The sequence below is a fragment of the Hyaena hyaena genome, unplaced genomic scaffold (assembly GCF_003009895.1).
Source record: "Hyaena hyaena isolate Hyena2069 unplaced genomic scaffold, ASM300989v1 scaffold_85, whole genome shotgun sequence".
Taxonomy (NCBI): domain Eukaryota; kingdom Metazoa; phylum Chordata; class Mammalia; order Carnivora; family Hyaenidae; genus Hyaena; species Hyaena hyaena.
In genome coordinates this window covers 1,838,389-1,860,176 of record NW_024080717.1, presented here as the reverse complement: position 1 = coordinate 1,860,176, position 21,788 = coordinate 1,838,389, and the positions used below count along the sequence as shown (strand labels likewise).

The following is a 21,788-nucleotide window of genomic DNA, read 5'->3' as shown; positions in this document are numbered from 1 at the left end:
TAACATACCATATCCATCAATTCCAAATATACATCTATTCCTCTTGCTAGCGACTGGTTTAGGGATGGGTTGTGATGGAACCTGAACAATGAATGGGGCCAAAAGGAAAGTCTTCTAGGAGAGGAAGAGCTTCTGGGGAAAAATGCTCTCTCTTCTGTCCTTGGATCTACTTGTTTGAGGGTATGATGCCTGGAGCTGTGCCTGCCATATTATGACCAGGAGGGACAAGTGGAAAGATATAAAGCCCCTAAGTCTTTGGTGGCATCATTGTGTCCCTGAATTAACCAGCCCTGGAATCATCTACCCCTAGACGGATGACGCATTCTATTTCCATCCTGGTGTTTTTCAACTGTGGGTCACAAATGATTAGTGGGTCATGACACCAATATCAGGAGCCCCATTGTTTATATCATGCCAGCAAACTCTCTTCCAAAAATGTAAAGCTTATACGGACAGAACTAAGAATTATTTTGTCAATGATTTTCCTGAAAAAATTCCAATAGATAGACAGAGACATATATCCTGGTATATTCTCCAAAATCTATGCCTCCCTACACACTTTGCCTTTCACAGTTCATGAACATATTGCCATTACATTTATTTCTACTGAGAAACATTTAAAGGGTGTAAAGGATGATGTTACTTGGAGACTATGTGTGATATTGGAAAAAACACAAACTCTGGAGTCAGACTGGAGTTGCTTTCAACTTTTCTGATATAAGAGGATTCTCTGGAAAAGTCATTGACAAAATAATTCTTTTATAATGAGTCAAATTACACACACACACACACACACACACACACACATATATTCAAATCACATTTTGAATTACAGGAAAAAAGTCAAGCTTTGGACTCTGAAGACTATTCCCTATGGAATGAGATATACTGCATAAGATATATGAGTATATAAGATATGAGATATACTGCATAAGTTAGCTTTATGAGAAATAGAAACTTGTGTATTCAATTCCCAAACAGGTATTTTAATATCATCATTTGCATGGTAGGCTACAATGGATATTATTCCACTCTATTAAACAGTGTATATTAACCACAACATAGCATCTCCTTGATGGTCTATATATATATATACATATATATATATATACACACACACACGTATACACATGCATCTTTTAATATGTAGCTTACTTTGTATACATGTTCTCCATAAGAAAATGAAGTACGCTGGCCATGAAATTGTTATTCTGGAAGTTCCACTATTGTTCTGAGACTATTTAATTTCCTGACGCCCCAGCTGTGGCAGATGGCTGCAACTGACAAAATTCTGACATGTAGGTGTACATGGCTATCACCACATAGTGGAACATAGCTGATGTAAACTGAAGAAAACAGAGCGTTTCTAATTCATTAGAACTCAGGCTTAGTCAGCTGCCCAACGTTGTATGTATTTGAGTAAAATATGGAAGAAATTCTCTAGATACTAATGACCAAGACTCAAAGTACAGTCTAAAACAAATAGCAGTAGTAACCATAAATGCACCAATAAACCCAAACTTATACGCGAAGAATTCTTAAATCAGGAAAAAACCAAAAGTAGACTATCTACAAAGCTGTGCAATGTCTTTGAAATTGAGCTAACGAGCCAGATGAAATCGAGGAAACCATCTCAAGGCAACTCTTATCTTGTCCTACCCACGTTCAGGTCACTAGGAAATCTGCAATCTGCTCTGCCCTCATTCACCCTTTGTTGGTGAGGACCTCAAGATGCATCATTTTTGGGGGGTTGCAAATACATGTCTAGGAATTACCTCAGAGAGTCATCAAAGTGTGTGAAAAGATATGCGCAAAGATGTTGACTACAACATTATTTATACCATGAGAGACTGTACCTCACTTAAATTTTCTTACATCTAGCTGAAGGAATAATGGGAAAAAAGGTTGCCTTAGAAGAAAATTTATTGGTGGAGAAAATGCGATAAACTAAAATTCAAGACCAAGACCATCTATCATATGTGCATATTACACACGACCATAGCACAGAGGTGATTTAAACACATAGACATAAAGATGCACAGACAAAAACTAGGAAGGAGAAGTAGCTGTCTATACAAAGATCCAATTTTTCCACAGTAAACATAAGTTACTTCTGTAATCAGAATCACATTAAATGCTTGAAACACTTTCCCTCCTTTTCTTCTGTTACAATCCAGACACATCTTCTTCCTTCAGCTCCCTTTGATGTCAGCTTGGGATCTTGGTGGTTCCCCTTCAGGTAAACTCCAAGTAGAAATGACTTCACGTGTACCTGATGTTTTCAGAGAAACATTCTGGCCAAAGAAGGGCAAAGGGAAAGGAACTATCGGCTTTAGCAGGAACAAAAACGAACAACAATATCAGACACCAGAAAAGAGATGAGCATTATAGGATGAAGAAAGAAGAATTAGAAATGGCACATATACAATTAAATAGCGAAATGACCAGAAAACAACAGAAAAATAAAAAATAACAGAAAAATGACCATCAGAATAGCTCCTGCTGAAATTCTGCCAAAGGTTAACTGGGTTCAAAGAGCAGGCCGGTCAAAGGTCAAACACAAGAGCTAAGCCCTAAACCCTTTTAAGAGGTGGGTGTTACAGCGACTTTTCACATTAATGGTTCTTCTTTTGATTCCAATAATGCCTGGACTATTCTAACTTAAAAATCATCAATTATCTCATTTCACTTTTGGGCTTCAGCTGGCCATAATGTACTTTTTTTCTCTCCCATGTTTAATGACATCAGGTCTGGATCATCTGAAGAGCCTCAATCAAATAACGACTCCGATTAACCAGAAAATGCTCACAGCTCACATGTTAGAAAGGGGAAAGGAAAGTGCAACCTCACAAACTAATTTTCGGGCTGTATTTCCAGAACCACCTATCTTGATGGCACGCGACCACCTCTCTTGACGGCATGCGTTGAAGACAGAGGTTGAAAGGGTTACCCGGAAGGAATCTTCACTTTGTCAGAGACAGTGAAGAGTTGTTGCCTTTTCCAGTTCAAAGTTCACATTTTGTAGGATGATAATGCCACGGAATATCTGAAGTCAGAGACATCTACTAAGTGCTAATTATAGTCTATATTTGCCCTGATCGGTATGTATCCCCATGTGGCTGTCCAAGTTTAAAAGAATTAAGAGTAAATAAAATTTAAATTTCGGTTCCTCAGTCACGCTAAGTATATTGTAAGGGCTAAAAGGCCACATGAGGCCAGTGGCTACCATACTGGACAGCGCGGACACAGAACATTTCCATCACCACCAAGAGTTTTATTAGACAGCACTGCTCTATACACTACTTCCTGAGGTGGAAGAACAAGTCGTATTAATTCAAAGATTTTAAACAAAAGATGAAACAAAGCAGACTCGCTGGTTACAGCTGAGCATCTCAACTATCCATAACAAGTCATTTCCCCAGCATTCCAGGTACCGTGATCGCGTATGGAAAATTTCTAAGCACCGTAGAAGTGCCATTCTCTTCCTCAGGTCAAACCACACACACCACAGTGCTTCCCCCTCCAGTTTTCTTTTTAAAACAGAGGAATTTGGAGTTCAGTTGAATTATTTTTTCTCCTCGTAATAAAAACTATTTTAGTTCCAAAGGAATCGCCATTCATTTTCAGACCGCTACCGGCCCTATTCACGACGGAGGTAGAAGGCTGGGGTTGCCCTTGACCTAGGGCTTCACTGGGAATAGGCCAAAGTTTAAGCTGATGGAAAGATAAAAGAAAAAAAAAAACCACAAACTTTTGTCTGTCCCTAAGGGTGGCTGACTGCCCGGAAACATCAGAAAATATTTACATTCTTTTCTGTTCTGTGGCTCAAAGCAATAGCAGCATAGGGCAAATGGGTGCACACACACATGCACACACATGCACACACACACATGCATACTGCCCACTAAGTTTACCGGCAGCAAAAGGACACGCGTGGAGACACACGCTATTTGAGAAACTTCTTTCCATCCTAATCAGTGAGAGACTATATGGCTGTTGTATCAATTATCATCACTAGGGCACATTATACGGCTTCCGAAGTAAGATTGTATCAAGAAAAAAAAGATCAGGTTTCTCATTTTATTTACAAGCAGTTTCAAGTCGACAACCTCCTCTCCCAACTCCACATAAAATGAAAACACTGACTTTTCCCGTAAATCAGAACTTCGCCTCTTATCAGTAAACAATTGCAGAAAATAACAAGATTGAACTGCAGGCCAAGACTTTAAAAAGAATATGAAACAGCTAACAACTGTATTAATTAGGAAAAAAATCCCAAAGAGATCCCATTGTGAACAGCTTAACATGGGAATCACAAGAGAAAAATAATTTCCACCAGTTTCCCACATTTCTAGAACATAGTGATCTCTAGCTGTGCTCCATATTGCTTTAATAAAAGAGTCATCAGCCTATGTTTGTTGTCAAATTCTTGTTAATTGGAGGCTTTACTTATTGTTTGGTGATTTGGCTTATAATTCCTTTTGCCATGACTGGTCTAGAGCCTTATCAGCGGGGATCATTGGCTGACATTTAGTTATCCAAAAATACTTCCTTGCTGGGAAGAATTCATCTTGGCCTCATCTAAAACACCTGACTCTTCTAGAAGATAAATAATACTTGAGGAAAAGATTGGGCTGGGAGTGATGAGGAGTGAAGAGGTTGAGGAGAGAAGAAAGGAATGGTCATTTGGGTCCCAGACGTTTGCCTTGATAAATCACATCTGAATAATCTATATATAAAAAAGAAAAAAAAAACCCACCCAAGATCAATGAAGCCCCCTTACAAACAACATTGTCCGATGGTCAACAAAAAATAGCCTAGATTCCAGGATTTACTTTCTTTTTATAAATAATAAAAAAAATTTTTAAACAATGTTAAATATTTCCTCAAAATAGCCAAATCTTGTCTTCCTCTCCAAAAATTTTCCATGCTTCAAATCTGTGGAATGTGGGGGCTCCGGGGCAAGTCAAATGTACACGCAAGGGCAAAGATGGCTTCCCAGTATGGTGGTGGGGTGTGCAGTTTCCACAGTTTCCAGACTGCCTGGGTTCACAATCACGAACTTTGCCTATCTCCTGTGGAAACGTGGACAAGTTTTTTTAGCTTCTCTGTACCTCAGCTTCCTCATCTATAAAATGTACTGTCTATTTGAGTCCTTTCATGTCGACGAGCCTCAAGCTCAGTAAATGCTGCCTACGGTACATACATCCAGAAAGGGAGCCTTCTCCAGGCTCTCTAGATCCCCCAAAAGGAACATTACACAGTTGCAGTTGGAGATGATGTAGATTTCGGACCTAACACGGAAGCTTTCTATGCCAAGCTCCAAAGTTGAGCACTTCCGTCATTTACCAATGTGCCTTCTCGGACACAAAACCAGCTCAACGCCTCCCTTACTGTTACCCTACATAATGCCTGCCTTCTATCCAAAATCCCCAGAGGCTGTTCCTTGCCACTCCTAAGGTCACCCTAAGGGTAACAGGAGAGCAAATCCACCGGGAGGGTGTCATGGGTTGCACAAGGCTCATTGGAGGCCAGAGAGTTAGACCTCCTCCCTCTGAATGCCTTCTTTTCACCTTTTTTTTGGAAGGCCAGGTTGCCGCGTCCAGTGACTTCTAACTCCAACCCTTCCCTTGTTGCTCTGCCATTGGTCACAGTGCAGCTAATTCCACCTTCGGGGTTTCTCTACCCAACTCTTTTTCTCTAGAGCAGCGTTCTCAACCAAGGCAGCTGTGCCCACTAGAAGGCACTGGGCAATGTTTGGAGTCACAGTGGGTGGGGGGTGGAGATGGGGGTTGAAGTGGCACTACTGGTACCTGGTGGATGGAGACCAGAGGTACTGCTAATCATCCCACAATGCACAGGACAGACCTCACAACAAAGAATGATCCAGCCTTGACTGTCATTACCACTGAAGTTGGGAACCCTACTCTAGAAAACAAGGCCAATATTGAATTGCGCTGTGTGTTCAGAACTTAACATACAGAAACAATGAACAAATGTGGAAGTCTGTGTGCATTTAAAACCATTTTTTTAATGTTTATTTACTTTTGAGAGACAGAGAGAGACAGAGCTTGAGTGGGGGAGGGGCAGAGAGAGAGGGAGACCCAGAATCCGAAGCAGCTCCAGGCTCTGAGCTGTCAGCAGAAAGCCCGACGTGGGGCTCGAACTCATGAACAGTGAGATCATGACCTGAGCTGAAGTGGGACGCTTAACCGACTGAGCCACCCAGGCGCCCCGAGTCTGTGTGCATTTTTAAAACACAATTGAGAAAGATGAGGTACCTGGGTGGCTCAGTCGGTTAAGCGTCAGACTCTTAATGTCGGCTCAGGTCATGATTTCACGGTTTGTGAGATCATGCCCCGCACTGGGCTCTGCACTGATAGCTCGGAGCCTGCTGAGGATTCTCTCTCTTTCCCTCTCTTTCTGCCCCTCTCCCACTCATTCTCTCTCTCTCAAAAAATAAATAAATAAATAAATAAAAACATTTAAAACATAATTAAGAAAGAAAAACCTGAGTTCAAATCTTAAGGTTAGTAAACTACAGTAGGCTTTTCACTTTATACAAACTGCATCAGCAAAATTGAAACAGCTTGGGGGTGTGTGTGTGACCAAGATGTTAAAGAAAATTTGCAAGGGGAAGAGACAGCTGCCCCAGGATTAAGGGAGCTCATGTCTCTAAATCAAAACCATTCTGCAAAAATGAGAATAGTTATTTGTTTCTTTAGAAGTTATTTAAAAGTGTGTTCATTGTTTGTCGGGAGGTTACTTAAAAGTTGTTGTGTCGCCTCCATAATAAAGAGGAGAAAAAGAACCAGAGCATTGGTATAACTACGGAATTAGAACTCATTTAGTTTGTCTGCGAAGAGTCCTGTTTTGGGATTTGCTTGAATTTGGCAGAATAATGAGAAATAAGTGGGCAGGGATTTCAGATGCTGTAAGCTTGCGATTCTCAGAACCATCACTGCCCATGTATTCGTGATGAATATAATCGAGTTTTTCTTACAAAATTATGGCCCCAAAGCCTCTGAGAGCTATGGAGAGCAGTGTGCTATAAGTAGAGGAAACACACTGTGCTTGAGTGCAGACTTTGGACAACCTATGATATTTGACGGACTCAGGACGTGAGACATCCTATCTGTCCAAACACCAAACTGAAGACACTCTTCTAAGGGTGATGAACTCCTCCGTCCCACCCCATATGCCACACAGCAGAAGAACGGTCCACATGGGCTGGAGTGCTCAGGCCTGGAGCTTTCCCAGGATATGCTGGGCACGCTTCTATTTCAAGCACCTACTTGTTTCTACTTTGGTCTCCCCTCTAGCCTGTAACCTCCTTGAGGAGAATTTGGAAAAATATGTAGAAACTGGTCAGTGTGCTTAATATCTGCTCAAGGAGCCATGATTAGCATCACAAGGCCCCCATGCTATAATAGAAAACTAAAGATAATAGTAACACTGAACATTTACTGGGCTCTTATTATATTCTAGGCATTGTTCTCAGCGCATGCCATCTATTAGCTCACTTAGTTCTCACAAGCTTTAGAGGAAAAGCTGCCTCTGTCCCCAAGTTACAGATGAGGGGTTGTCTGAACTTTCAACTTGGAAAAGAAATGCACTTCTTGAAACACACACACACACACACACACACACACACACACACACACCCTGTCCCCTTGTTGATGAGTGCAATTTGAATGGGAAACTAATTTGTCATCCGCCTCTAGGATCCTAACTAAAACAACCTCCATCTCTTGCTAACAGTAAACACAAATTCAGCTCGACGGGAGTCATGAAGCTTGTCTCCTTTGTCACCGAATTTCTCCTGCCCATTTGACCTCCCAGGATGCACTTAGGAGCTAACTGTAAAGAAGCTACAGATGCCCCTGTCCAATAACTTCTCTGCCATTGGGGTAAACCGCCACAGACGGGGAGGAAGCCTCTGTGAATCCAGGCAGGTATCACCACACCGGGTGACCGTCCCAGCTGTGACCACACACCTGAGCACGGACGGCCCTCGCTCCTTCCTTGGTTCCAAAAGATGGACTGAAAACAAATAAACATAAGTCCGGTTCTCACGGGAACCGCAAGGTGCTTTCTCAAGGACTCATTCAGAGAAGGCTACAGTGCGAACTAACCACGTCTTATTAAAACAGGCAAGCCTCGGCCCTCCGTTACCCCCCTTCCCAAGTAGCCCACTGGTCACACACTCAGCACCTACAGAGAAGCCGTCTCAAGTGACTTTCTGAAGTTCACAGACACTGACCAGAATAGAAAGGCGGCTGATACATTTCCAGCAGGACACTGACTCAGAACTAATCGGCTGGCACACCCCCTCTCCCTGCAGCTCCAGGTCCGGATTAAAATAGATGAAAAGGTCCAAGGGCACTGGGCGGTTCAGCCGGTTAAGCATCTGACTCTTGATTTTGGCTCAGGTCAGGATCTCATGGTTCGTGGGATCGAGCCCACATCGGGTTCAGTGCTGGCAACAAGGTGGACGCTTGGGATTCTCATTTCCCTCTCTCTCTGCCCTTCCCCACTTGCTTTCTCTCTCTCAAAATAAATAAAATTTAATATATATATGTGTATATATATATATATATATATATATATAGGCTTATATATATATAAGGTTCAAATATCTCGCTAGCTTCCTGCATTGCAGCTTCCACAAAGGTGAGCTACCAAGGTGGCAGTCCAACTGGCTCCTCCCACGGGGGTTTGCAAACTTGGACAGCTGCGTGCGTTACCAAACGCAGGCTCGGGAGGCTCACAAAATCCCATTTTCGCCCCGGATGCAGAACGTGGGCCCCACCTGGTTTCCACAAATGATTTTTGTCTTAACCCGAAGACACGCACCACAGAGCGACTTCAAAATGGGTTTCTTTTCCAAGACAGCGGTGGATTTGGAAAGTACTTCCTGCCTAAATGTGCCCTGCGTGTCGGCAGGATTCACAAAGACAGCTGGAAAATGAAGGGGGGCTTGCTGCCTTTGTGGCTCATTTTCCCACAACTAAAACACAAATGTACCTGAGGAACAGTGATAGGTATCGAGGAACTTACAATCACTACAGCCCGAGTTGATTGATTTTCTAGTTCTATTACTGTAAATGATCAGAATGACAATATTAAGTCTTTGCCCTCCTTCAAAATGGAATGATTCAACAGACTGTAAATGATGGTGATTTAGAGCAGTAATGTTTTTCCAAAAGCAACTCAGGTTTTAACACATTAAGTAATTAACATGTATTTAAGTGACTTTATACAATAGTGGCATGTGTTTATAGTTTAAAGTAATAAATTGCCAATCTGTGGGAAAGCCTGTGATATCTGGTGCTTTGTTTGTTTGTTTGTTTGTTTTTAAATCTCACCAAATAAAGAAATGTTTAATGTGGTACTGTCTATTCCTTTAGGAAGGAATCAAAGAAACTTTGACTTGTAGCTATGTGAAGCCAGCAAGTATCTCAGCTTTGCTAATATTCTAAGTTAATAATAAGAAAAGATGGATTCTGAGGTTCTTTCTGTGAAATCACAAAAAACCCTGGAAGCTTAAAAATATAAGATTTGCACCAGAGACCGCAAGCAGCAAATCCAAGGCTTTCCGATTTTCTGAAATAGTCGTCTGCCTTTGCCTCACGCGTGGCCCCAAGGGAAGAGTCACACCACGTTTTGTGGTTTCACATTGGTACCCGTATTGCTTGTCACTGTCATAGAATCTGGCTCCTTTGTCATAGTGAGGAAAAGGACAATGTTTGCCCTTGTCCCAAATGTCTGTCATTATATAGTATCCACTAAAGCAGAGCCAGAGAGAGGCTCGAAAGCAATGACGCTTAGTCTCACTCCTACCACGGACTAGCCAGCTGACCCTGCTATAACCTCATCCATGCTCGCCCTCAGTCTCTTTATCTGTCACAGAAAACCACTGCACAGGGGACCGCTGAGACCTATATAGTGACCGCGTGAGTCAGGATGCACCAGTCAAGTCAAAGTGCGTCAATGTAAAAATACTGACAAACTAGCCCAAAGGGAAGGTGCAGAAGAAATGACGGGTCCTTACTGAGATTTGCTCTAAGCTTGCAATAAAAATATGGGTGTCCTGGCAAGGGTAGGTAACATTCCAGTCGCTGGCTCGGAGGCTCCGAACCTTCTCCTAAAGCAACACGCAGAGACATCGAAAGTGTCATTTGAACCATCTGAACTTTGAAGTTGAAAGAGACTCGAGTGCTGGAACGAGCAGAGCGAATCCCTCCAAAGCTATTGCTTCCCTCACTCGTGCTTGCTTGTGTCCGCCTTCCCCCCGCACTGCCCCAGGATCGTCAGCCCCATGACGTCTTTCGCATCTGCCTCGCTTGAAGAGGAGCCCGAAATGCATGCATCGTCTTACCTCTCCGGGGCCCTTACACCTCAGCAGCAGCAGCAGCTCCAGGCAGAACTGACCCCCCATCCTCTCCACGCAGAGCCCCGGTTCGCTGTGGGAACGCACAAGGAGGCTGGAGACAGGGCCGCTGGAGGAGTCGGGCGGGCAGGCTCCCTGGCTGGAATGCGCAGCTAGAGGCCCTGGGAGGGAGAAGGCCTGGGGCCACTGTGATCCTCTGAGTCAGACCCCCTGGGGAGCTCTCAGCTCCAAAAGGCCTCCTTTGGCACACAGGGCAGAGAGGCAGCAAGCAATTACGCAGGGAAGAATCGGAAAGCTAGAACGTGGAGATAAGTGCTTATGTAGACATACGTCAGTTTACAGTCAGTGGCCGAGATACGATAGGGATGTCGGAGGGGACCAGTCCTTTAAATGAAATGCTAACTCACATATGTGATAGGGGACTTGTATGTATCCAGATCTATAAAGGACTCTTACAATTCAGTAATAAAAAGACGGATAACCTGATTTAAAAGCGGGCAGAGGCTCTGAACAGACATTTCTCTGAAGCTCATACACAAATGGCCAATCAGCCTATGAAAAGATTCTTGACATCATCAGGGAAATGCAAATCGAAACCACAACAAGATACCGGATCACACTCACTAGGATAGGTAAAAAGAAAGGTTGGCGAGGGTGCAGAGAAATTAGAACTCTCATATGTTGTTGGTGACAATGTAAAATGCTCCGGAAAATGGTTGGCTGGTTTCTCATAATATTAAAACTAGACTTATCTTACCATATGATCCCACAACTCCACTCTTAGCTATATCCCCAAGAAAGCTGAAAGTACACGTTCACACAAAACTTGTACACAAATGTGTTCATAGCAGCATTATCCATGACAGCCCAAAGGTTGGAAATAATCCAAATGTCCATCAACGGATGACTGAATGGCTCAAGAAAATGTGGCAAATCCACACAATGGAATGTTATTCAGCCACAAAAAGGAATGAAGTACTGGTGGAAAACAGTATGCTAAGTGAAAGAAGTCACAGGAGACCACATATTGGATGGTTCCATTTATATGGAACGTCCAGAATGGGCAAGAGTTGAGGGGGACAGGAAGGCTAGCGGTTACCGAGGGTTGAGGGGGGCACGAAGACTGTGGGCAGCAAGGACTAAGGGGTGCAGGGTTTCTTTCCGGGGTGATGAAACTGTTCTAGAATGGATTGTGATGATGGTTGTACAACTCTACGAATATACCATTAAATTATACACTCTTAAGTGAGTGACCTGTATGGTATGTGAACTATATCTCAACAAAACTGCTACATTAAAAATGAAATGCTAACCCTTATTCTCTTGCCACAACCCTTCCCCATTACACTGGGCTCACCACGACTCCTGTCGATTCACCAATGTAGCTTGGCAGGGGCCATGGTGAGAGAGGGTTTCCATCAAGCAGGGAGTGACGAACGCTGGCCCCTGGCACATCAGGACTCTTCTCCTCAATTTCATTTCTAGGCCACTGATGACAAGAATCCTGCTCCAGCTTCTTAGTTTAGCCCCGCTTTTCCCTGACACCTTCATTCCCGAGTGGTGACTCCCTTCCCGACATGCCCATGGTTCCCATCTGTGAGAGCACCTTTGAACTTACAGTTGCTCTTGTATCCCACGTGGCTGCCCTCCTCAAATAGATTACATGTGACTTAAGCACAGTGGCCTCACAGCTTGGTGACTTTCTCATAGCTGAAATTCAGTAGTTAATTTCACCTTCTTTTGAAGGGAAGGGAGGATCGATCTATCTATCTATCTATCTATCTATCTATCTATCCATCTATTTTTAGCATTTACAGGTATTGCCTCGAGGCTAATGTGCATTTTCACTACCATAAGTAAAAATGAAATTAACAGTTGATGCCAATGATGGAATCCATTCAATGAAGAGAATACCACAGTGGTCACTGAGTTAAAAAAAAAAATCCAACATCCTTATATAATTTTATCATTCACTAAGAGAACTACATTAGAGCTACTGACACATTTTAATTATCAATAGTCATCACCACTATTACTTGTTGCCATATCCATTAACTTTCCCAACGATTTTGGGGCACAGTGGACCAATTCCCATGGATATTATTTTCTTCGTGATAACTGATTCCATCCTGCCCCATGCTCAAGATTTTGCTCCAATCAGTGCATTCTATTAAAACTGAAGTCTTTTTTTTTTTTAATGTTTTATTTATTTCTAGGAGACAGAGAGAGAGAGAGAGACAGCATGAGCAGGGGAGGGTCAGAGAGAGAGGGAGTCACAGACTGAAACAGGCTCCAGGCTCTGAGCTGGCCGTCAGCACAGAGCCCGACGCGGGGCTCGAACCCACGAACCGCGAGATCATGACCTGAGCGAAAGTCGGACGCTTAACCAACTAAGCCACCCAGGCACCCCTAAAACTGAAGTCTTAAGAGAAAGGGTTGTTAGGGGTAACTCTAATGCATAGTGTCTGGAATTTACCACATTTTGGACCAACATGTAACATTTGCCTATTCTGGATTTGCCTTTAAATGTTTCTTTAAATATCTTTAAATATTTAATATTTACTTTTGAGACAGAGAGAGACAGTGCATGAGTGAGGGAGGAGCAGAGAGAGAAGGAGACACAGAATCCGAAGCAGGCTCTAGGCTCTGAGGTGTCAGCACAGAGCCTGACGCGGGGCTCGTACTCAACCGCGAGATCATGACCTGAGCTGAAGTCGGACGCTCAACTGACTGAGCCACCCAGGCGCCCCTGCCTTCAAGTGGTTCAATCCTTAAATGTTCTTTATATTATTCATTTTTACAAGTTGGACCATTGCTCTCAGAAGGATGTCAGTGGAACTATGAAGGAATAGTCCTTCCCATTGGAAGATAAGGAAGGTTGCAGATGAAGGTTCCCAAAAGACCCCGCCTGTGTTCAGTCTGGCCTGGAATGTCCACACAGGCTTCTTCTCAAACACACTTGGGTGCTGTGAGTAATAGATGTCAAATCATAAAACTCAGAGGCACACGCTATGTTACTTTTTAAGGGAAAAAAGTGGGGGGGAATCAAAGGGTTTAACAATTTTATTCACTGGCTTACATTCAGCGACTCTGACAATTTGGCCGCTGCTCAGGTTTGTGAATTTCTATGGAAAATGAACTGTGTTTGGCAAGCCCGATGAAATATGAGGCTGATAAACAAATGTTTCATGCTTTCTCAAGACCTTATGCCACTAACTGTGTGGGATTGGAAAAACTGTTCAAATGTCAATTTAAATGTCAATTGAAACACTGTAAATACATGATTTTCTATACCCATATGAATTAATATAATTCTGTTGACTTCAAGACCATAACTTGAACTAGAGCTTCTTTGTGTGTTAATCAGGAAATGTTTTGCAGGGCATGCGAACTTCAGATTAGGCAAGTCGAGTCAGTAGAGTCCTTTTTCAGAGTCAGGACTGTCAATATAGTACTTCAGTTTACACTATGGAGAAACGACTGAAAAGTCAATTGACATGAAGGTTGTTAGCAAGCAGGTCTTGAACTCAAAGGCCGCTTAGGCCAAAAGTAATAAAACATTATTGTAACAGCCCAAATCATTAAATAAAAGAACACTGTGGTGAATTCCGTTGCAAAGTTCATGACTCGTGAGTATTATCTCCAAACCAGTCATCTCTCTGAGTTTTATAGAGTTGGCTATCCAGCTGCCTTCTTGACCCTTCCATCTGGTATCTCAGGGTCATCTCAAACTTCACTTATCCAACGCTGAACCCTTGACTTTCCCTTCTGGCAAATGTCTTTGTACCTAAGCCTCCTACATCTTAAGAGGTGTTTATAAAGCATTTATCTCAGTGGCTGGCATGCACGCCCGCTCAATAAGTGTTGCTGCCGCTGATATTGATGATGATTGATGACAGTGATTTTTATGCGCCCAATTAGTTGAGCCAGAAACCAAATAGCTTTTCTTGATTCTTCCCTTTATCTCATGTCCCACATTTAATCCATTCCCAGGTTCTGTCAACTCTACCCCCAGAATAAATCAGGAATCCGAACCCTCCTCTCCAACTCTGCTTTCATCATCCCACCTCCAGCCTCCATCATGTTTGTCCTGAACAAATGTAACAGCCTCCTCACCAACCCAACCGCGTCCGCTCTGATTCCTGCCCAGTTAATTGTCCATGGGGGAAACCAGAATGATCTTCTTAAACACATAGCTTCATTACTGAGACATATATGGTACTTATCATGCATTTATTAAATATGCTAAACTACCTTATGAGGTGGGTCATGCTATTACTTCCATTTTACAGGTGAGGAATTAAGCAAAGAGAGCTTGGAACAGGTTAGCCTCTAAGAGACAAAGCTGGAATTCACACCGAAGCAGTCTGGCTCCAGAGCTGAGGGCCGCTGCACAAAGTACCATGCCACACCCAAGCTTTGACAAATAGCAAGCAAGCAAAGACGGACACTTCACTTCCACTGCACTTAGAGTAAAATTCACCTGTACAGGAATTCCCTGTGCCGAAGGTTCTGATTCTATTTCCTCCCTCCCCTCTCTGCCTCTGGCTTTCCTCCTGTTCTCCCGACGCTCCTGGACAAGGCAAGGTTGGTCCAGTGAAGGGGGTTTCACCCATGCTGTTCCCAGTGCCGGAATTGCTCTTCCCAGGGCTGGCTCCTCCTTCTTTATTCCTTAATCCCCCTCCCTCAGAAAAGCCTTCCCTGGCCTATGCAGTCTGAAGCCAATGTTCCCTGGCTTCTTGATGTCAGCGCCCTGTTGGGGTTTTTTTCCCAGCATTATCAGAACTTGTATTTGCTTTCCTATGCTTGCCCATTTGTCTACTGACTGTCTCTCCCACTGGCCTGGAAGTTTCACAATGATGAATATTGTTTACCACAGTAGTTCTACAGCCTAGCGTCACGCCTGCACATTGTAGATGGTGAGAAAATCTGATAAATGATTGGGTGCAGGCAAGAATGCTTTGGTGATATGAAATGCCCATCTAGATCTTTTGTTCTCTAAGTGTGATTGCAGGATTGGAACCAGATTCACCTGAGGATGCGTTTTGTCAAAACTAGAGTTGGGGCACCTGGGTGGCTCAGTCGGTTAAGCATCAAACTTCGGCTCAGGTCATGATTTTGTGGATCGTGGGCTCAAGTCCCACATCGGGCTCTGTGCTGACAGCTCGGAGCCTGGAGCCTGCTTCGGATTCTGTGTCTCTCTCTCTCTCTAACCCTCCTCCACTTGTTCTCTCTCTCTCTCTCTTTCAAAAATAAATAAATGAACATTAAAAAAAAATAAAGTAGAGTCCCAGGACTCTGTGCTAATTTAAACACTTACTTTTGAGGCCTATCGCTTTGTTTTCTAAAGACCTTTTATCATTTCGAATTTGACATGATTCGGCCATGAGTAACTCCTAGAATTCTTGTTTGGCTGTGATTTTAAGTAATCATTGTACGCTTTCAGGAACACTCGCTAAGAGAGAACGCCTAAGTTGCTTTCGCACGTGATAAGATTGTTTAAAATACTCACTGACAATGAAATTGATACATACTATGTTTTTAGATACATAGGTAAGCATTTGCACAATTACCTTGGGAGCCAATAATTTCCTTTTCAGCTTGCAGACATTTGTGCGGACTCCTGGAAAGTTTTGTGGCTCTTGGGCCCTGTAATCAGATAATGATGTGTAATGGCTGTGACACGGACCAGCTGGAGTCCAGTCCCGAACTGACCGCAATGGGCCTTCTGGGGCTCAGGAATCTGCATTTTTAAGAAACTTTCCAGGAAACTCTTGTGCAAATAAAATTTGAGAGCTTTTTCATCTATCTAGACTATATATATTGTTTTAGAAAAATAGACAACAAAGATCCAGTCTCTTTAAATCTGTGGTTTAATTCTGAGAATTCCAAGATAACATTTCACCTAAAGGAAAAACGTACACTATTAATTGATATGAAGCTCACTAAGAGCCCATAAATGCAAATCGTCGGTAACCTTTTTGGTAAAATAAATCATCTCCGCTAAATATCTTTTGTAGCCTGCATGCACACGTGGAAAGAAAGAAGAAGACATTTCTCACTGTGGAGGGGAAGGGTGAACCATTTGGCCAGATAAAAAGAAGAGCAAGGTAAGTGCTTTAGCCCATAACTGGACTATGTTTTAGGCTCTCAGTGGACGGTGTCAAGAAATTAAAATTGAAGGCAGAAAGAGCTTCCTGGCGCACTGAAACAACAAAAGTGGCCGTTTTCTTCCCTGAATTCCCTGAGTTCAACTTCCTTCCAATCTGCTCCTCTCTGATCTTCCCCAGCTAAGGCAATGGCAACTTTGTCCATCCAGTGACTCAGGCCAAAACCTTGACTCCTTATTCCCTTTGACTCCATATCATACTCCACGGACAATCAATTAGTAAAGCCTGTTAGCTCTAGCTTCAAAACATGCCCAAATCTGATCTCTTCTCATCATTTCCACTGCTCCACGCTAGTCCAGGCCAACATTATCTCTCACCTCACTAATAAAATTGCTAAATGATGCAGCATTAGAGACGGGCTTTGTAAAACCATCTCTAAAATAGTCACTTCTCAGGGCGCCTGGGTGGCTTAGTCGGTTAAGCGTCCGACTTTCGCTTAGGTCATGATCTCGCGGTTTGTGGGTTCGAGCCCCGCGTCGGGCTCTGTGCTGACTGCAGCTCAGAGCCTGGAGCCTGCTTCAGTCTGTGTCTCCCTCTCTCTCTGACCCTCCCCTGCTCACGCTCTCTCTCTCTCTCTCTCTCCTAGAAATAAAAAAAAAATAAAAAATAAATAAAAAAAAATAAAATAGTCACTTCTCCTCAGTGAAGATAGTTCCTTAAAAAAAAAAAAAAAACAAAAATAAAAAACAAAAAACCTTTGGATTGTCAACAAGCCACTTTCAGTCATATCTTTTTCTACAAAGGTATTAATGCAGATGACCCAGTGAAAAAATACAGGTTCAGGAGAACTTCCCCAAATCGCACGGTGAGAACTTGAATTGCTATGGAGAATGTGTCTATTCTCTAGCAGTTCACAGGATTCTTGACGATGCCGAATTACCCTTTCCTGCCCATAACAAAATAGTACCAATACGTGACGTGTATTTATTGCTCACGTGGACCGTGCAGAGAGTGGCCACTCCCATGTATTTTGGGGTGTGGTGAACTGATCTTGGAGATTATCAGCCCTCTAGCCCATGACTGATCCTGGAACCCAGACCTAAGCCATCAGCCTTCCTTATAGCCAGAGACACTCGAAGGAAAGGTGGCTGGGGCCTTCTGCAAACTGTTTCTTTGAATGTAAGCAAGAGATGCAGGAAAAGGAAACATTTTCTTCCTGTATTCCAGGGTTTCTCAACCTCAACACTACTGACATTTTGGATTGGGTCATTCTCTGTTGTGGGGGACTGTCCTGTGCGCTGCAGGATGTTTAGCAGTGACTCAGGCCTCTACCCACTAGATCCCAGTAACAGCTCTTCAGCTGTGACAAACAAAAATGTCTCCAGACATTGCCAGGTGTCCCTTGGTGGTAGTGGTGGGAGGTTACCCCAAGCTGGGAACCACTTGCCTAAACATGGTCAGACTGATCTCAACTGCCCCGGGTTCTCTCAATACTAGCTCAGAGATGCTGAGGGGAACATAAAGTGAAGAGAATTACAGGAAAAAGACCCAGAGTCACTGGATGAAACCCACCATAGCTGTGATTATCTAGAGTTCCCAATTATGTAAGCGGCTTTGGGTGTTATTATAAGCCAGGGGCACCAAGGTGATCTGGGAGCCGGTTCATAGTACACTGCTCTGTTCTGGGGCATCCCACAGCCTGGAGAAACAACGTAGGTCCCACCCCGAGACAAGATTCTACGGGTTCAGTTTTACGCATAGGACAAAAATAAAATGGCTCATTCCCCCGTTTGTTAACTGCTGCTTCTCCGCACTCATTATGGAACTGTAGAATTTTAGAGCAGAAAGAGTTTTAGGGAAAGGGAACTCAGCAAAAACCAATGCCTATGTTTATCTTCAAAGGAAGGCTTTCAAAAGAGGACTAAGCCACGTGACTCCAAATATCAGGAAAAGAGCCATTATCCACTTCAAAACACTTCCTGAGCATGACAAGTCACCATACATCTTGCGTAAAAAGCAAAGGGAGACATTTTCTTATGCCCACAGACACTTAAATATTCCCTTCTCCCTAACAGGAATGCTACATGGCTTTAATGACTAAATCAATTATCTATTTGCAGTGGACTTCCTGTCGTTTCCGTGGGCAGAGCTGTCATTTAATTTTACCAGTTAGCAGCATTTTCTGCCAATGTGAAAACGGATGAGGAAATAGAGCTGGCACAGTTGAGAGATTCTTGAATTCGAGGTGTAATGGGGAGGAGAGGAAAATAAAATTGTAATCCATTTCTCTTATTTTAACTGCCTCATATATATTAATTCATAATATTTTCTTTGCCTATTATAAAAGCAATACAAGCTTATGCCCAAAAACATCAGAACTATAGACATAACCACATGAATAACAGTAAAATACTCTATAATGCAAGAATCAATCACTCATTATGACATAGTGGGCATTCTCCCAAATAGTTTTCTTGCATATTGAGATTTTCCTTCCAAATAGTATCGTATTATTCTGAAGCTTACTATATGTATTTTGAAATTCCCTTTTATCGGGGCACCTGAGTGGCTCAGTTGGTTAAGCAGCAGAGTCTTGATTTCAGCTCTGTTCATGGTATCACAGTTCGTGAGTTCAAGCCCCACATCGGTGACGGTGTGGAGCCTGCTTCTGGTTCTCTCTCTCCATCTCTCGCTGCCCCTCCCCAGCTCATGCTCGCATGCTCTCTCAAAAATAAATAAATAAACTTAAAAAAATTCCCTTTTATCACATCTTTAGGTTGTTCTAGTTCATCACTATAAATGGCGCCTTGTATGAATGGCTGACCGAAAATAAGTTAGGCACAGTCAAAAACAAAAATGCAAGGGGCAGACACAAGCAAAAAGATGGCTGAAAAAGAGACCAATGCTTGCAATATTATTGGCTTCCAAATTCTGTTCCCATTCACCTGTAGATCCAGCCACAGAAAGCGACCTCAAAGAGGGCAAAAGGGAGAGCACACAAGGAAAGACCCCAGAATGACGGGCACGATCGAGCACACACTGCATGAAATGTCATGGAGAAGCGTTGAACAATTGCAGGTTTTCTCTCTAAGTCACAGGACCATGGCCAAGAAAAAGAACAGGCTTGACCCGGGGCGCCTGGGGGGGTTCAATCAGTTAAGCGTCCTACTCTTGATTTCAGCTCAGGTCATGATCTCAAGGTTCTTGAATTGGAGCCCCACTTGGGGCTCTGCGCTGACGCAGAGGATTCTCTCTCTCTCTCTCTCTCTATCTCTCTCTCTCTCTCTGCGCCTCCCGCATTCGTGCTCTCTCTCTCTCAAGATAAACAAATAAACTTAAAGAAAAGGCTTTACCCAGGGCGCCTGGGTGGCTCAGTCGGTTGGGCGTCCAACTTCGGCTCAGGTCATGATCACACGGTTCGTGGGTTCGAGCCCCACACCAGGCTCTGTGCTGACAGCTAGCTCAGAGACTGGAGCCTACTTCAGATTCTGTATCTCCCTCTCTTTTTGACCCTTCCCTGCTCACGCTGTCTCTCTCTCTCTCAGAAATAAATAAAACATTAAAAAAAGAAAAAAAGAAAAAAAGAAAAGGCTTCACCCAGTCACTTAGTACAATGAAATAATTTGCTCCCCTGCAAAACCTCTGATGGCAACTCCAAATACCTATGTTTACATATATATCCACACATCTGCATGCATATCTATATCTGTGTTTGTAATCGTACGTGTATTTCTATCTGTACCTATGTCTGTATCTACGTCTGTACCTGTAACCGCATCTGCATATCCATCCACCCACGTACATGTCAGTGGTTCTCAAACTTGAACAGGCACCCAAATCCTTGGGCGGGCTTGTTAAAACACAGATTTCCCCCGTCCCCCATCCCGAGTTTCTGATTCAGCTCACAGAGCACAATTTGCATCTCTGATGAGCTCCCAGGGGCTGCAGACGCTGCTGGCGTGGAGACTACCCTTGGAGAATCGCCGCCTACACGGGTACCTCTATGGTCGCCTCTGTGTCATTACCAATCTGTACTTTAGGCAACAGATGGCTACCTTCACAAACTTTAATTTCCATTAGCATCAGCTGTCAATACGAACCAGACGACACAGAAAACTGATACTACCGTCCTTTGACATTCTTTCCACTTCAGTGAATGAGGAGCGCTGTCAGATATAAAAAATTATTCCCACGTACCCTCTTCCCCCCAGAAGAACGGTTCCGCTGTGGCACATTTCTTGCTTTGACTTGGTTTTCACTGCCTTTGGCTTTTCCCTTGATGTATTTACATTTTAACAATTCAGGTTTATTTTCCAAACAGTGAGACGAACCAGGGATGACCCAAGGGCTGCTTCATTTTGAAATTGGCCAAGCTTTTGTAAACAAGCTCTTGACAAAGCAATTTATAATTCTCTAAACAGTTGCGAGAAAATATCACACAGAGAAGCAGATGGCATTCTCTTAACTTCTTCTTTTCAGGTCTGCAGCCGCTGTGCGCAGTACCGAGCCAACCGCACTACTTCAAGTCAATTTTGGTTTTGCTGGATGTCAACCCCGCTGGCCAGATTCGAGGTGCGGTTCAAAGAACAAAGCGTCTCAGAGACGGCCCTGTGGCCTGCTTCCTTGTGTTAGTTTGACAGCACTTGATTTAAGGGCTGTGCTGGCCCATGTCTGCAGCATGCGATGGGAACACAGTTCCCCAGATGCCAACCTTAACCTAAATAAAAGCTAGGCCTGCATCTCTTCAGGGTCAAGTTAAAAGAGTATGGGCTGTGCTGTCTCAGACCTCAGCGGGTACCAATTTGTGGGAGACCAGACATGTACACAAGAAAACGTAATCGGTAATTTTAGTGGGTAAACAGTTGCAAGATTCAGGGGAAAAAAAAAGGCACTCTGCGCTGGTGCAGTTGGGAAAAACTTCAGATTCCGTTCATTCAAGTCCTTGAGAAACAAAGGTTTCTTCTCCAGAAAGTGAAATGCAGCCATTGAAAAGGGAGGCATATTTTTACAGATGAGGTCAAAGCAAAGACCGTCTGGAGCGAGGAGTTAATGCGTGATGAACAGGGAATAATCCAAAGGATGACGGACTTCACTAGTGAAATGATCATAAATTATGGCCACCTGCAACCTAACACAGATATCTTTCACGTCGGGAGAACAGGATAGATGGAAGAACAGGAAACAACAACAACAACAACAACAACAACAACAACAACAAAACTTGTGCCCCTAATAGAGAAAGGGAAGATGTGTTTTGGCCAGGTCAGAGAAAATATGTCTTTCGC

The 21,788-nt window shown here is 43.3% G+C and overlaps 1 protein-coding gene across 2 annotated transcripts in view; it reads right to left on the bottom strand.

The window, feature by feature from the left end:
• The window catches only part of ARHGAP6 (Rho GTPase activating protein 6), a 469,960-nt gene that overhangs the window by 122,496 nt on the left and 325,676 nt on the right, over nucleotides 1-21,788 (bottom strand). The gene's annotated exons all lie outside the window — the stretch shown is intronic.